Source organism: Ambystoma mexicanum, chromosome 8 (assembly GCF_040938575.1).
Source record: "Ambystoma mexicanum isolate Mex_15411 chromosome 8, UKY_AmexF1_1, whole genome shotgun sequence".
In the NCBI taxonomy this organism is placed as follows: Eukaryota; Metazoa; Chordata; class Amphibia; order Caudata; family Ambystomatidae; genus Ambystoma; species Ambystoma mexicanum.
In genome coordinates this window covers 171,784,637-171,800,634 of record NC_090929.1, presented here as the reverse complement: position 1 = coordinate 171,800,634, position 15,998 = coordinate 171,784,637, and the positions used below count along the sequence as shown (strand labels likewise).

The following is a 15,998-nucleotide window of genomic DNA, read 5'->3' as shown; positions in this document are numbered from 1 at the left end:
ACACCTTTAGGAACCAAGGAAACGTCGATTGCTAAGAAGCAAGTTGCTAAAGTAAACAGTGTCAAGGATGGGATAACACGAAGTGGGTTTCTGCAGGTGACCAACATCTTTGATGGATGAATGTCCAGAAGCGGGGTTCGTTGCAGAAAACCCTATAATGAGGCCCATGATGTTTAGGGCACTCAAAGAGAAAGATCGAAAGCATTACCGCTAGCAGGACATTGCATGTGATCTCATGTGAAACATCCTTTCTACAAGCGTCTTCCGCTTAAGGGGTGTATGGGCCGTGCAGGTGGAGCTGTGTGAGGGGTTGGGCGACAGGGCATGGTGAGTGATGGTAAATGGGTCGGTGAGGTAGGGCAAGCGGACTGTGGAGTCTTGGGGGTCAAGGAAGCGGTGGGTGACCCAGGGATTTGCAGAATGTCCTCCAAATTAGGAGAGAGGAGATTCGCAGGGGTTCAGAAGAGGAGGGGGTAATGCAAGAGGTGAGGATTCTAAGAGCAACTCTAGATAAGCGACAAGGGGGCCTGGAGGTAAGCAGCGGGAGACATTATGCAACGGGAATGTTACGCATGAGTTCCAGCGAAAGAAGAGTTTCACAATGGAACGAATATCCAAATCATTACATTCTTATCCTAATCCTAAATGTCCTTGTACCTCCAGGGACATCCTCCTCTATAACACAATGCCCACAGATGTGGCCACGGAAAGTTCCAGAGCCTAATCTTAAGTAGTCCTTAGCCTCCCGGCCATCCTAAGCTAGAACACAAGTGTTTCAAGGAATGGCCAATAAAAGAGTCACAAATCCTACACTCAAATGGCCAAACCTTGTCTAACTCAACAAAATAGAGACTTTATTCTGGGAAAGCTCTTCCAAGATTCCTCGCACGGTGGCCCCATCCCTTAGCATGAGCCCCCTTAAAGTAAGCATCAACCCCCAACCTCCGCAACACCTAAACTCAGTGTGTCCCAGAAGTCACTGGACATGCCCCTGGCACACGGCTATGATAGAAACATGGCATCAAAGGGAAAGGAACCGCGAGGCACTGGCACACTCAGGCAATGACAGTTAAGGGCATGGACTCCTCAGAACTGCAGGACTTCACGAAACAAATCCCAGCACTGATGAGCACCAACAGAAGGCCCCAATTTGCAGTGCCGGGCAAAGTCCTGATCATGTAAGGAAATGCCGCTGAGGTCCCTGGAACTAATAGACATAGACGTTAGTGCTGTTGCTGGAGGCAATGCAGGAGAAGGTACTGGATTCTGCAAAACCGTCACGCAATAGGTACTCGCAATGTTTCTATGTTCATTCATCACCAGTCTTGTTTTCGATGGGTTTTTTTTAGACTTTTTTTCAAAAAAGTTAATGGAAAACATTTCTATTTTATATTTGGGGGGTTCCCCCAGCCCCATCTCCCCTTTTTATTTGACACTATTCCTTACCCCCAACCCTTATATCCCCTTACCAATCCCCCCATATAGTTTTCAGTTTTTTCAGAAAGAAATAGTCGAGGGAAAAAGAATGAACGTTATACCCTCGCAGTAGCATCTTGGCACTTGTGTGCATTGGCACAAAACCTCAGACACTGTTGGTCACTGACTCCGGGTGCGATGATATTTGAAACTCTGACGATGCATGGCCCAAGAGGGCATTGGCACTGGCGTTCATTGGCATGAATGGTTACTGGGAAACCTGCATCGATGGTCACTGGAAAGCTAGGCACTGATGGCCATTGGTGACCCTTATAGTGATGGAAGTGAAGCCCCTAGAATCTGTTACCGTTAACCCTTGCCCTGTAGGGATGGCTGATCCAAGACCAGATGGGTCATGGCGACTCTGGGGCTGGTGGCATTGTGAGCACGTTTGGGCCCTTCTCCTGATAGTGACAAACTCCAGTAAGAGCAACGGATGCAGGGAACAGAAAATGGCGGATGCTTTACTAGGCATGCCAGATCTTTGAGCACTCAACAATGTTTGCACGGATATTGGTCCGAGGCATACAGTCGGATCATTTGACAACACTTTACATTTAGAACCAAGTACCTCGTCTTGCCAAGAAATTATTCTGGAATGTTCCTTCATTCAGTGATTACTTTACTCAGGGTTGTCCAACTCCAGGCCTCAAGCACGGATCCATGTCAGCAGCTGGTTTGCTTTGCCAGCGGGGAGTTCAACCAGGAATACGTGCCACTCCATCCTAAGAAAATGATACTGGACCCGCTGAGTCCTGAGGACATCCACTACCATCTCAAACCCGCTCAACCGCAACCCCCTCTTATGCCAACTATAACCATACAGCCTCGCCATACTGTTGTATCTGTGTATATGTACATGTGATGTCATCAATGGAATGGCCGAGAATGTGTGTGAATGGCATTCAGAAATTACTGTATCTCAAGCCAACCTCTTCTGATGGTACAACTAGACCCATCAGCAGCCTTTGGAAGCAAACACCATTGGAAGCCAGGCTCCATGGCACATGCCACACCCAGCTAGGCTCAATGATAATTACTCCTGCCAATAGCACCGCCAGCCAGGCGCCAGGCTCCATGATAAATGGCACCGCCAGCCAGGCTAGACTGTCTGGTGATCCTGCAAGCACCTTTAGTCCACACTGGGGCAAGCACATGCTGAAGACTCACGTTACATTTGGAGAATGTGCTGTGGGGAGGTTAACACGCCATTTAAACGTCTGTCTATTTTCACCTGACACCAAATACACAGACGTGTTTGCGATGTCTCTTGCTCTTATTTGAAATAACTAAATTGGAAAAGGTATTTGGAAATCTTTTCGAATAGACAAGTTACATTTCTCTAGTTGCAGAGCCCACGGCTGCATTCAGTTGCACTATAAAAACCAGATGCAATGGAAACTAACCACTCACGCATACATGCAGCAATAGTTCATGCTAATATGTGAATCTGCAGTCATCCAAGCAACATGGCCAGAACATAGGCAATACCCAACCCATCCCATCCCATCCAGGAGCATCAGTAATTATTCTCAAAACGAAGGCCTATCATTGCAATTATTATTGCCCATGTGATGCCCTGTTCTGTGTGGCTGTGTAATGCAATGATGCACTAATGCAAAGTCGGTGCATAGTGCTACAGTACCTCGGGGCTTGAAGGTCATACCAGTGGGAGTAAAGCACTTTACAAGTACTACTTGACATAACATACACTAGGAAAGTAGAAGTGATAGCAAACATTTTCTTAAGCTAAAGCACACAGATGCCTTAGGGTTAGGGGCGCTATATAAATGTCAAAATAAATAAATAAACTGCTTGTCTAGTTCAGAACTGACACTAATTCTTCCACCTACAACAAAGCATGTCCAGCCAATCAGCAGTCCAGTTCTGGGATCCACGAATCGATGAAATCGCCCATGCTCATTTATCTCGGTGAGACATTATGCCCAATTGTATTATACAACATCTCAAATCAGTGATTGTCCAGGGAGGATAGCCCAGTGGCAATGTGCTCGCCTTGGAAGCAAGAAGACACCAAGCAACACAGGTTCGATCCCCGGGTCCACGCTTAGAAACCTCTGGGTATTTTAGCGCGTTATTAATACGCAACTAAGACAAACAACTACGCAACTAAAACAAACGATTCCTGTAACAGCGCCTGTGAGCACTTTAAAAATGCAAATTAATAAATAAGTGATAGCATGGCAACTAGGAGCCGAACTACACATCTCCTCCCTGGCTGATGCAAAAGCAATGCGGGAGAGCCAGGTGGGAACAGAGCAGCGGAGTTCCACTACCTCCCTGAAGCCCAATGCCTCTAGACACTTTGGCTCACCAGTGTTGCGCATGGCTTCAATAGAAGGAGTGCATTAGTAACTATGCCCCTTGATGTGCGTTGTGATTTGTGGAGTTGAATGTCAACTGTTGTGACATCACAGCAGGGGAATACGCCATTTTCTCTGCCACCTGTTTTATTGCTTATTGCTTATTAGGCTGTTGTGGGGGAGGGGAGAAGGAACTAAGCATTTGTTATGTTGTATATAGTCCCCTCATGCCTCCACTTGGCACCCACAACAATGCTGGTCTACGAGGGACATCACAGGGGGTGGAAAAGGGATGCAGGAATGGGGTCATAGACAACATACGATTAGCGATTGGCAGCTGTGAACTACGGGGCGCAGTCCACAGTGGCAGTAGGCACTATACAAATATCAAATAACATAACATAGACAGCACGCATCTATAAATCTGATGGGTTACCTTTAACAACAAGCATTCGAATTGTAGCTTCCCACAGGATTCTCTTATCTGCTTAAACACAATCCACCCTGTTTAGTCACTAGTTTACCTCTGCTCTGCCCATCCACACGCCATTCAGACATGGGTAACTAGCAGAGTCTAGGCCACCCTCACATAACTGTAATGGCCAAAACGCACACACGCATAATAGCACCTCCCAATTCTCCCAAATGTGAAAACCGGTCCCTCCAAGGGTGTTCAACCATGTAGCGTTGCCCGTGATCACCTGGCCAGGGGGACACAGTGACGCGCGTTGAGTTAATGTGAGCGCGCCGAGCGCGCGAATAAAACAGTTTATGTTGAACCTTCATTTCGTGTGGCTGTGTGTCCTTGCGGCAGGCGCTAGTAGGTCCACGTGCACACAGGCCCTCCAAAGACTACGACCTCACAAACCAAACAGCACTTGACCACAATTATGGTGAAAGACACTATACAAATGACAAAAATGAATGAATGATATATAATCTCTGTACTCTTGCCACTCATATTACTAGCCTTTAAAAAAAATAGCCATGAGATTGAACTTGGAAACACACCTGCTTTGGCTTTACATTGCGTTATTACAGCTAGCCATTTCGCCTTAATGTCCGCTGCGAGGCGACGTGGCATTGCGCGTGACGCGTGCACGCCGCTTCCAGTGCCTCCGTATCTACCCGTCTGCCTGGATGACAATGTTTTATTCACACCACGCGCGCCCCGCTAGCAATCACGCCGCGTATTGCGCCAGCTTGTTTGTTGGCGTTTCGGCAGTTTTAGAACGTGTACCGACAGTTCTGCAACAAGTCTGCTCCGCCATCTGTCCCGCATTTCATATTAAAGTCTCGTGCACTCTAATGAGGGCGGGCGTGCAGGCTCTTCCCGGGACCTTGTTTTCAGTGTCAGCGGCGCGGTTACATGAGATGAGTTGCTTGGATTGAGAAGGGCTCTTTCCGCATGTTTTCCCAGCAACAGCGTACTCATTAAGCACGCTAAAGAGCTGCTGTCACTCGGGATCACACGCTTCCGTCCTGCTCCCTTGTGTGCGTGGGATTGCTCTGCTTTATTCCTCCGAGGCCCTGTCTTAAATTGTGCTCCCAGTTAGAGTAAATCCTATCGGTATGCCACCCTGGCACTGCTGCTAGGTTGCTGCCAGGGCGTTCCGTGGGATGTGAACTAGAGGGAGGGTTCTATGCAAGGGGCGTGGCCTAAACGTGGGGCATGGCCTAAATAGTGATGGACATGGCCTAACACTGCTTGACCCAATACACCAGGACACCCTGCAAACATGTACTTTGAGGCACTCACTCAGCATGGTCTCAGATGGTATTGTGTGCATCCAGTCTGGAAATTGTAAATGAATGCATTCGCGGTTTGTAAAGGAAACACTCTCAGTCAGTGTCAAAAAATATCAATCAGTGACTAAATCACCATCATTCTGCAATCGAATGAACTATGACAAAGGAGAGGAGGATAAATACGTGTCGCAGCGATTTGCATAAAATCAAAGGGCATTTTGGGAACCTACGCCATGGACACAGAATGTTTACTTTTGAAATATGTCTGTGATAGGGATTCAAGCATGAAACCCATCCGAGCATGTAGTGCACGCTGGGCTCTGGGCTCATTTCATTTGTCACAATCTGCACCCCAAAATTAATGGTCTGGAAGACCACACGACACATACACTCTTTGGAAAAGTGTCTGCTCAGAGATGAGAAGATTGGGCGGTTCCAATTGAGCAGAGGCCATTGTCTCAATTCTGCAAATCAGTCACACAGTCTGCCTCATTTACCAGTAGAGGTGAAATCTCATGGGTTGTTCAGGGGTTACAGAGTAAGTGACCGGCTTGGGGGAAGTTTGCAGAGACTGCCGGGGCTCTGCCCTAGATAGCCCCATCTCACTGAAAACCTTGTTTGACTGAAAACCAGGTTGACATGCGTAGACATGGTCGGGCAGATTGAAAAGCGTGCCTGTGTCCAGTCGGGGTTTCCTTCTAAATTAAAGCAAGTACTACACTGATGCTTGAGGTTGAAAGACAAGTCTGCCCTCAATCTGAATGCCCTCCTTCAGGACCCCTACTGGGGTGTTAACCAGGAACATGGCAGGGGAAAGTGCTGAAAACAAAACACTCCGACGACAAGCCTTGTGTTGTAGTGGACCGTTTTATGAAGGAGACTGCCTATTCTGGCCCAAGGTGTCCAAGACTGCACCCGTCCAACGGGCCGAGCTGAAAGAGGCCATCTCTGAGGCCGCCACCCTCACAGCTAACATAACACTAAAACGCATTGGCAAGATCTCAAGATGCCTTCCCACAGACTAAACCATGGACTAGTGCAAGAAGTGACCGGCTCCAGGAGGCAGCACCTCATCACCGCCTCTAGAGCTGCGACCATAGGAGGGATAAGACTTCACCTTTCGCAACCTGGGCAGCAACGAGGGACTAGGATGCACAGAGACATGAGGCAATAGTAAATGCAGAGCACAAGACACAACATCCGTGTGTAGGCATGAAAAGCCATGTAGGTTGTGCTAGGCTGTGTATCGACATGATCTTATTTTGGTTTGTTAAGATGTAAAGTGGTACGGATCCGTGAGAACCAAGGGAAACAAACCGCTGCGTGTGTTCACACCTACGTGTGGTTTGACGTACCTGCAAAAAGTAAGACGCACTGGAGGAAGTTCTGTGTGTGTTACGACGCACTGTACCCCCAACCTCCACAACACCTAAAATCAGTGTGTCTCAGGAGTCACTGGATCAGTGTGCCTGGCACTAGGCTAAGGCAGAAACGTGGCTTCACAATTGCCCGAATGCCATCGGAATCCAGGCTTGTAAATTGCGAACTGAGCTCCTGCAGGTCCTATGCCGTGTATATTTGTAAATCTGAATGACAACTGTTTACACCATAGACCGAGAGGTCACAGGTGTCCCCCCACCCTCCATTAATGATGGGCAGCATGAGACATCACAAGCATGCCTGTAAAGTCAAACATATGTTCCGAGCAGCAGGCAATGCGTGTGTTCATTAGAATATCATTTTGGTAGGCCACATATGTGCTGGAGGGGGGAATAACATTTACTTATCACTATCTTGGGCCCCATAGGTGGCCCAAATCAGAAATGTCCTGAGGAACTGTGATTTGGTAGCTGCTTCTGGGTGAAAGAGGAGACAGTCGGACGTAAGAGGTCGTATGCACGTACATCCAGTCCAGTGTGCATGACTGGAGCAGTACAAATCCCTCTCAAGAAGACGCCTACTGGAGCCAATGAAACTGGCCCTGATGGCCGATTGCAGCTTTACTGCGTTTATGGGCCGTTTACAACAGCTTTTGAAACCGTCCATGACCAACCCGCGGCTACTATGGCTCACAGTTTAGGTTGCGGCTTGTGCAGTGCTATTCAGAGTCATTGGTGAGGGGCCAGTAATGTGAAACTCACGACTGTATTGAGTTTTCTCAGGATTTGCCATTTTATTGCACACAAAAATAATAACAGAAATCCAAACAAAACCTACTCTGCTCTACCAGGGGATTACCTACCTATTTTCAGTTCTATGGGAACACCTCCTAGTATTCACAAAACTAACCCTCACCGTAAACAACATAAACATTCAAAACAACATAAATACAACATAAATACAAGGTTACCAAACACCCAGTGTCTTGGGTGACTTCTCGTGGTCCTGGGCAGATCTTGCTGCCCAAGAATGTCCCAAAGTCAGTTTTCTCCATGTAACAAAAAGTATTAACCACAGTCTTGAAAAGTTCCAAAGAAACAATAAAGTTCATACAAATAAAATCCATTAGCCAAAGTCTCTTTGTTGCTTGTTGAAATACTTCTTGCTTTACAGTTCCACAAAGAATTAACAGCACCGATGGAGTTTCTTGGATGACTTCCTTCCAAGAAAGAATAGATGAAGTTGACAAAAGTACCTTCTCCCACTTTGACGACAACTTCTTCACTTTGAGCTTCTGAAGTGTCTTATATAAAAATTGTCAGGACGTTCCTGCTTGAGATTTACTCCTGTCTCAGCAACACCCTTCTATGCCGCAACTGTGAGAACATGGTCCTTTCCCGCCCACAGTTACCTTAAACAGTTCTGACAATTACTGACAGCCACAGTCCGGCTACAGCTAATAGAACTTCTACTGCTTTGCAATCTGCTGCTACAACGACAACTTCAAGGTTAGGCAATTCTACAAGACATCTTCTACGTCCACAGGTTGGAAAGGCACTCTTCTTTCTATACCTTAAGAACGGGCATCCTCTTTGCCCATCTTGTAGATACCATAAAGTCTGCTTTGGGCTTTTCGACTACTTCTTATTCTTTTAAACAGTCCTTGCCATTCAGATATAGAAACAACTTTGATGAACAAGTACCCAGCTCCCTTCCCCAGCTTTGTGTACACCTTGCCTTCAATACTTACCCCAAAGCGGTTGTACCACTCTCCCAGCTTTGGATGAAGACTCTTGGGTAACAATACACTCCTCAGCTTCAGAGCCCTGGTATACAGTTCCTATATGCATAGACGTTTACTTTCATAGAAGTCCCTCTACGTGCATGGGTAATGCTTGTTCTGGTTTCACCTTCTACTACTTCTACAATCTCCTGCGTCAGCCTTTGATGTGTTGCAAGATGTGTATCTTCAATTGGAATCAAGATTAGGCATACGCAACAGCCTTGCAGTATTGAACTGCCACTTGTAAGAGAGCCGCGTTCTCACCTTTCGGTCAGATCTGAGCCGCCAAGGTATAGGGAAATATTGTCTCATGCATGCAGTCCTTTAAACAATACTTGTCAATACTTGTAACTCTTCAGGAAAGTCTGTTTAGCTTTAATTAAGCTACCAGCAGCATTCTCCGTGTGAACTGGAGCCACGCAACCGCTCGACAACAAAGTATTACTGATATTAGGGAAAGAACTTTTCAGAGTTCCATGTGTTAATATCCCCGCAAAAATATTGGCATACAAAAATATCGCCTATGGCTGTTCTTGATGACCAGTGATAATTTTGTTGGGGATAATATTATGTGATACCCATTTCATCACACGCAAGCATTTTAGTTAAGCGCGTGTTACTTTCCCGTTCATAAAAAGACTTCCCTCTTCTGCGGTTGAAAGCTGGCTACAGTTACCGGTAAGGAACTTCTGCCTCCCAGGACTACGGGGCTTCCGTTTCCGACTCCCAATGATGAGGACTGCAGACTGCTGTGGCTTTCTGACTTTGCTTCTTCTCCTGCAACTACTGCGGGCATGCTTAGGATCTACACCCCTCTGCTGCACAGGTGTCTCTGATCCGGCCTCATTAAGGGAGAGTCTCTTACTCTCCAGTTTCCCTTGGCTTCACTCTGTACATCTACCTTAGGACAACTGCAACTTCAGCAATGCAATGACAGGAATGAGGCACACCTGGAAAGACTGCCTGCTGCTTTCTTTTCTCTCCAGAGCTGCCACAGCTATTCAGGGTTTGTGAGCACAGGACCAACTCACAGTTTGCAATTGGAATTTGCCTCTCTTCTCCGGCGTCCCTGTTGTGATCACACTTCCTTGTAATCTGCTGGCTACATGCTCTGCTTTTCTGCTTCTGTTACCTATGACCTTCAAGCTCCTGCCCCAGCTACTTTCTACTGCTTCTGTCTCAGGCAGCCTTTTATGCCCCTCAGGTGGGATGATTACGGTCAAGTGCAGGCCCTTATGAGTAATTGTCTGGCCTTGTTTGGAATCATTAAGCTTTCCTGCCTGACCTGGACTCTAACCTGCCTCTTTAGCCCTCTTCTCCTTCACAGTCCCTGAGGGATTCCGGGACTTGTAGTTTGATTTAGAAAACTTTACTTTCTCTAATTGTTCACAGGATGGTAAAATTGATCTTCTTATCCAGATTTTAGTAAGAGAATAATAATAAGGTTTAACCGTTTTAGAGACAGAAGGGACAGAGAAGGTTCATCACTCCTGTTGGAATATGTTTGATCTTGTGGAAGATATGGGACCCTAGGTGTATACACATTTGGTTTCTTGGGTTTAACACAAAAGGGAGCCCCTCTTTCAGGTTTTTACACTTACTAGAGGATTGAGAAGAACCAAAATGGCAATAAGCCAATTCCTCCTTTAAGTTTGGATTAACAGTATTCCTCTTTAAGGAAAAATACAGTGTCTCACCCTGTGCAATCTCCCAAATTCCCTGGGCTTTGTCTCCACCCAGGTGATCCTCCCGCAGTACACCACCCCCAGGATTGGGATCAGGAAGCATCTACCCTCTCCTAGCCACCTGGGAGAAGACTCTAGGTAGGGTTTAGTGGGGGATCCACAGGATTATCCACACCTTCTAGGGTTGGTTACCCCACACCCTCAGCTGATGGTTGTGATCAGTGACACCGGCATGAGCTTCATGGTAAGCTTTGGTTTGGTTGAGTATTTTAGGCAGAGGGCATGCTGCAGAGGTTATAATGACACAACAGACAGAAAGTAGAGGGCATGAAATAAGACAGAGCAGGCCAGACATTGTGTTATGTTTGGTGTCGAGCAAGTGAGCTTCAGAACTATTTTTCTTCTTTTTCTGACCCCCAAACTCCATGGTCTGATCAAACAGTTTGCTGTTAATACTGGGGAGCTGACTCAAGGCTTGAAGCCTGCATCATTCTCCCCTTCTGTAGCTCCCTGTTTCTACATTTTAAAGTAAAGCAAAACATGACTAATGCTTTCTGCCGCAAGATGGCAAATGCACAAGTGTAGAAAGAGGGGTGGGGGACAAGAGTGTGCCAAGCACCATTTGTTTTAGAGGTGAACTGCTCAACCACATCTCTACCTAAGCCCATGGCCAAATGCCCCTTCACTGGAAGCCAGGAACTGTTCACAGATGTGTTAATCTATAATGGATCTTCGCCTAAAGACCCCCATTGATAGAAGTAGCAGTAGTAGTCAGGATGGACACACTGCGCATGGGGTGTCATTAATGAATGTTCCAATACCCTCCTCTAGCTATGGTCATGCAGAAGTCATGAGAGATGTACTGCAAGCCTGTGGACCTTCAAAGCTAGTCCAAGTCTGATTGGCTGCACCAGTTGCTCAAGCAGGGCCTCATCACGAGTTGGGCATTAGCACTTAAATGCGGTGGGAACTTGGTTACCGCCGCATTTAAAGGTCCGCCCAATCACGAGTCTGGCAGCATTTACCCCCAGCTCTAAGCTGGTAGTAAATGCATCAACTTAACGCCCATTTTCGGGCGCAATTAGTGCAGCGCCATTAGAGCACATGCGAATTGTGTCGAAAATGCCCCATTGGTCCAATGGACCCAATGGGGAATGGGGAATACCCATTACCGCCCAACCCTTGATCCGGCGCTAATAGGGCCGGACCGGTTGGCGGTAACACTATTAGACCAGGTGGTATCCCGGCAGTAATACAGCTGGGATACCGCCCACCTCGTGATGAGACCCACAGACACAGATCAGAAGATGGTGTCTGTGAATGCAGTTGAAGCACTGATATGGGACACCAATAACAATAACTAAATGTGCATGGGATCATGAGGCTTACAGCAGAACCCTCAAGTTTCCCGTGATCATCTGTGAGAAGGCCATTAATGTCCTTTTTTTGCTTGGAATTGTAGTTTTCCTAAATTTCAAACTGTTAAGAAAAAATGACAAGTTCCAGAACCCAAACTAAAAAAAAAGCCCATGTCTAGATGGCCTTTTCACATACGGCCATGGGAACCTTGAAAGCTCTGCTTAAAGATAACCCTAATAAACGGTGATAAAGTTGTAACACCTGATTTCTTTCACCTCCATATTTAAGGAAAGCCAGAAGAGAATCCAGCTGATGCTTGACAACAGTAGGATAGATGATGAGCTGAGAGTCTTGAACAAGGTACTGCAACACAGGCCTCTATATAGGCGATTGGCTACAACTTCAATGATTCCTCACCATTGGCTATGCTAGGTAGGTCGTATTAGAATTTTAGTCCAAAACATCTGGAGAGAACTAGGTCCAGAGCCACGCTCTAGAAGATGGACACTGACAATATTTTGGTAATATGTACTTGACCCCCTAGAAGAAATAAATGGGGCTGCCCACCTGGCTTCTGAGGTTGCATCTACAACCCACCTACTATACAGGTCGAGCAACAAAGAGGAGGGGGTTTGGAAACCCCTGCTTGCGAGGCTCAGGCAGCCCCATGATATTCTATGCTATGATTGCTTATTTATAAAGCACTTAATACCCATAGGTTTCGAAGCGCGGACCCGGGGATCGAACCTGCGGTGCTCCGTGTCGTCTTGCTTCCAAGGTCGAGCGCGTTGCCCCTGAGCTATCCTCCCTGGTACATCATGCGAGAAGTAACCTTAACTTGCGGCAACGGAAGAAGTGGAGATACGTAGGGTGAAGGAGGAAAGTAGCAGAAGTGCTGCCTTCTGCCGACACTGGATGAAAAACAAAAACGCCTCCCCTAAGGATAATCAGACATACTACTACATAGACTGTGTGCACTCAGACAACAGCAAGGAGAAAAGTGCATTTGGATGAATTAACGGCGAAACTCCTATCCACCTTGGTTTCCTGTCCTCCCTTAAATTTGGCATCAGATGGATTCTGAAGCCAAGACAATGGGCCTCATTACAAGGTTGCCGGTCTGGAAACAACGGTACCAGTAAGCTTGCTGGTACGATTGTTTCCAGACCGGCAAACTACGCATTCTGCGGGCGGGTGCACACCCGCCCACCAGGTCCGACCTGCCAAGCGGAACGGCACCCACCCGCAGACCTTGACGGCAGCACCGGCACCATTCTAAGATGCAAATTTGCATCTTGGAAAGCCAGTCTCTGGGGACCTATGTGGGCAGCGCGACCCTTATGCTGAAGGTGCCCGCAGCGGAACCACTGAGAACGTGGCAGCAGGTCAATGATACGCTTCCTGTGCCATAATACAACATACAGGGCACAGCATCAAATGAACTGGAGGCGTTGAGATGTGAGGGGTATCGACCATGGGCACAAACGTACCAAGGCTGGGCACATGACAGGCGTAAGGAAGACACACGGATAGGTGTCTGATGGGGTGTCAGTGTGGTCTTTGTTCCTGGGGGAGATCTTTTCATCGTAGAGGACATCTCTCTAGAATAATGCAATGGCAGAGAGAATTGCTCTGCATTTGTGTTGATGGTGTGTTTGTTTTATTATTTACAAACTATTTTGTTTGCGGTTTTTCTTGTTCACTTTTTGACAATTTGACCAAGATGGGGAAGATGAACACATCACATGTTTCGATTTGATTGATAATTAAGCATCAGAAATAGCAGATCTGTTCTTTTTGTTTCATTCTTTAAATAACAATATATAAACACTTTCTTGCTCCCCTATTTCTCCATTAAGCCCCTCTATATTTGCACTTTGAGCTTGCCTATGTTAACCACAACACATGATTTAAAAATGAAAAACTGCCTCTTTGGTGATTATTTGATGGGTATTCTTTCTTATTTATTTATTTATTTATCTATCTATCTATTACATTTGTATAGCGCGCAGGCAGCCCAGGGGCATTGTGGCGCTGTTACTTGTAAGGAGACTTAGTTACAATGGGTACAGGTTGTGCCTTGGGTTACAGTAAGGCAGGATCCTGTGTTAAGCGTTATCAAACAACATAATACATCATACTTGGTAGTCATGGGAATTTGAACAGATGGGGTTGGTTAGGTGAACAGTGTAGTTTTCATGGCTTTGCGGAAAGCAGTCAGTGAAGGTTCAGCTCGCAGAGAGGTGGGAAGGGTGGTCCAATGTATGGCAGCAAGGTAGGGGAAGCTGGCGCATTCCTACTTTTGCAAATGAATTCCTTTTGTGATATCCTAGATTGAAATGATGCATTTTGGAACATATCTCGATGAAATTGTCAAGCATCGGAATTGGGAGCATAATTAATGCCATGTAGATACATTGTGGCATTCTAGTGATCCAAGGCACGGGGTTTTGAAGAGTATTACTTTTGCTCTTGGCAGATTAATGTCCCGGAAGCGAACAGTATTGCTCTGAACAAAGGCCTATGAGCCTCGCATGTGTGTTGGCAGAATCTGGGAGGAGTCCCGCATCTGTGTTGGCATAGCCTGGTAGCCCCCCCCATCTGTGTTGGCAGAATCTGGGCGCCCTACTAGGGGGGCCAACTTTTTTGAGATCCTTTTGCTGGACATTTGCCCACAAGGCGGTGATGATGTCACGTCGTCATTTACGTTTGGCCTGCCCCTTTTGTAATTCCAACAAGAACTGGCTCCGTGCACTACCGCAGAGCACCGGGCAGAATCAATGAATTGCACCCACAGCTGCTGATGTGACAGGCCTGCTGCAGATGCACTAAAGCGGGACTCCAGGCGACGCACTTATAGTGCATGTGCACTGCAGGCCTGTCACGTCAGCAGATGCGGGTGCAATGCAATGCGACTCTTATTTAGGGTGACTCAAAGGGTGTCATATACATACATTTCCTGCCAATCGGAATAACAGTGGCTGGCAAGTGGCAGCTAATCTGTGAGACATGGATGGAGATGTGTGGCCTGTGCGCCCTGCAGCGGCCGGCTCCAGCAGGCAGCATGCCTTATTGTGCTCGAACAGAGCAAGACGGGACAACCCGCGTCCCGCAGAGCCACTCAGCAAACTGCGGGACAGAGTCCCCAATTACAGGACAATCCCGCAAAATACAGGACAGTTGGCCACCCCCATGTGTGTTGGCAGAATCTTGGAGCCCTGCATGTGTGTCCGTAAAGCCTGCGAGCCGTGCATGTGTGTCGGCAGAATCTGGGAGCCCCGCATGTCCCAGAATATGTCAGCCCCCATGTGTGTTGGCAGAACCTGGGAGTCCTGCATGTCCCAGAATATGTGAGCCCCCATGTGTGTTGGCAGAACCTGGGATTGCCGCATGTCCCAGAATATGGGAGCCGCCCATGTGTGTTGGCAGAGCCTGCGAGGCGTGCTTGTCCCAGAATATGGGAGACCCCCATGTGTGTTGGCAGAATCTGGGAGCCCCGCATGTCCCAGAATATGTCAGCCCCCATGTGTGTTGGCAGAACCTGGGAGTCCTGCATGTCCCAGAATATGTGAGCCCCCATGTGTGTTGGCAGAACCTGGGATTGCCGCATGTCCCAGAATATGGGAGCCGCCCATGTGTGTTGGCAGAGCCTGCGAGGCGTGCTTGTCCCAGAATATGGGAGACCCCCATGTGTGTTGGCAGAATCTGGGAGCCCCGCATGTCCCAGAATCTGAGAGCCACCATGTGTGTTGGCAGAATCATGGCGCTCAACATGTGTGTTGAGAGAGCGTTTGTATTTTGAAATGATTAAAATGTCTTACAAAGCAAAGCTTTGCAGCATTCCAGGAGAGTGCAGCTCTCCTTGTGGTTGGCACTGGATTGCGTAAGTGCCAGCTCAATGTGGGTTTCTGCAGTCAACCATGCGTCCCGCATGCCTCATTATGCCAACGTGTGGATTTCTGTAAATAAGAGATGGCGATCTCCACAGACTCTCTGTGCGGTTTCTGCATGGACTGTGGCTGGTTTGATGGATTTGTCACACAGATCCGGGGAAGCCACACATTTAGCATGCAGGAAATCCACATGTATTTGTACATGGATTGACACATGTGTGTCTGGTCACACACATGTGGAAATGAGCTGCATGCTTGACTGCTTTTATGCTTCCATCTAAAGCAGGGTCTAGGCCTCCGGTCTCCATTTTTAACTGTTTTTCAGACCACTGACCTAAAGCAGTACTCC

At 47.3% G+C, this 15,998-nt stretch overlaps 1 protein-coding gene across 5 annotated transcripts in view; it reads right to left on the bottom strand.

Annotated features, from left to right (window-relative positions):
* GPSM1 (G protein signaling modulator 1) overlaps positions 1-15,998 on the bottom strand; it is a 1,136,422-nt gene that overhangs the window by 811,714 nt on the left and 308,710 nt on the right. The window contains exon 1 of one of the 5 annotated variants that reach the window (XM_069609570.1): positions 4,812-4,832. The exons of the other annotated variants lie outside the window; for them this stretch is intronic. The gene's annotated coding sequence lies outside the window, so the exon portion shown is untranslated. Of the gene's footprint in view, positions 1-4,811; positions 4,833-15,998 lie in introns of those variants that run through there. 5 annotated transcript variants of the gene reach the window in all.